A 1,930-nucleotide genomic window follows, 5' to 3' on the forward strand; every position below is an offset into this window, starting at 1 on the left:
TCATATAAAGTTGGATATGTAGTATAATTGGCTATATAAAGCTAAATGTAAACAATTTTATTGCACAGCTCTTGAATATATAGTATGGTTGGATATATCGCGAAATGTAATTATATTATCGCTTAGTTCTATATAGAAAGCTGGATGTATAGTATAGTTGGATATATAGCAAAACGTAACCATATTTTCGCACAGCTCTATTTATAAAGTTGGATGTATAGTATAGTTGGGTATATCGCAAAATTTAACTATATTATCGCTTCGTTCTATATAGAAAGCTGGATATAACAAAACGTAACTATATTATTGCACAACACTATATATAAAGTTGGATATATAGTATAGTTGCATATATAGCAAAACGTAACTATATTATTGCACAGCTCTATAAATAAAGTTGGATATATCGCAAAATTTAACTATATTATCACTTCGTTCTATATAGAAAGCTGGATATATAGCAAAACGTAACTATATTATTGCACAACACTATATATAAAGTTGGATATATAGTATAGTTGCATATATAGCAAAACTTAACTATTATTGTACAGCTCTATATATAAAGTTGGATATATAGCAAAATTGCATATATAGCAAAACTTAACTATTATTGCACAGCTCTATATATAAAGTTGGATATATAGTATAGTTGCATATATAGCAATATAACTATATTATCGCACAGCACTATATATAAAGTTGGATATATAGTATAGTTGCATATAAAGCTAAATGTAAACTATTATCACACAGCTCTATATATAAAGTTGGATATATAGTATAGTTGAATATATATCAAAATGTAACTATATTATCACACAGCACTATATATAAAGTTGGATATATAGTATAGTTGGATATATATCAAAATTTAAACTATTATTGCACAGCACTTTATATAAAGTTGGATATATATTTATCTGCATACATACAGTACACTCGTAAAACTATATACTATGTAGCAAATCTCCACTGCTTGAGTTTTATATTTCATCGCAAAATATAACTATATTATCACCCAGCTAACCCTAACCCTATAAGGCATAAAGATATTATAATATCCTAAAATTAACATTGTGATTTTCTAATATAAATTTGACAGTAATGTCACTGATGAATCAGTCACAGTAAGAGCACAGATCAGTGGACGTCAATCACTCACTCAGATTCAGACGAGTCGTTGTCGAGCATTTTCGTCATTCCGCTCGTGGACGCCCCATTCTGATAATCCCGTCTAGCCCCGCCCCCTCGGCCCTCGCTGGAGGAGGGGCCCCGTGAGGAGGCGGAGTCTCCAGACAGCTGGTTGTGTATGTGATTGATGGCGTTCCTCTCGGCGATGGGCGACAGCTGCTTCTTCTTCAGGATTCCTGCGCGGCATGATCACACGTTAAAATTTAACAATTTACACTGGGCAGCAGCACTTACAGCTAGTCATAGTTATAGTTATAATTAGTTATCATTATAGATACAAATAGTTATAGGTATTGTTATAATTATCATTATAGTTATTGCTGTTTTAATCATTACATTTATAGTTATCATTGTGGTTATAGTATAGTTAATAATATAGTTATAATTGTTAGATGTCGATATAGTTAGGTATCTATCATTACAATTATATCAATATTAAGTATCAGTATAGTTAAATTTATAGCTATTATAGTTTTAAGTACAGTCTTTGTTACAGTTATCATTGTAGTTATATTTATAATTAGTTATCACAGTTATTGTTTTTAGTTGTAATATAGTAATTGTATATTATAATTATAGCTATAATAACATAACAAATATTGATACAATTGTAGTTATGGTAATAGTTATCGTTATCATTGTAGCTATAATTATATAGTTATCGTATTTTTATAATTATAGTTATCTGTATAGTTTTCATAATTACAGTTATTGGTATAGTTATTACAGTTATCGT

The sequence above is a fragment of the Sinocyclocheilus rhinocerous genome, unplaced genomic scaffold, assembly GCF_001515625.1.
Source record: "Sinocyclocheilus rhinocerous isolate Xijiao unplaced genomic scaffold, SAMN03320098_v1.1 scaffold223, whole genome shotgun sequence".
Taxonomy (NCBI): Eukaryota; Metazoa; Chordata; class Actinopteri; order Cypriniformes; family Cyprinidae; genus Sinocyclocheilus; species Sinocyclocheilus rhinocerous.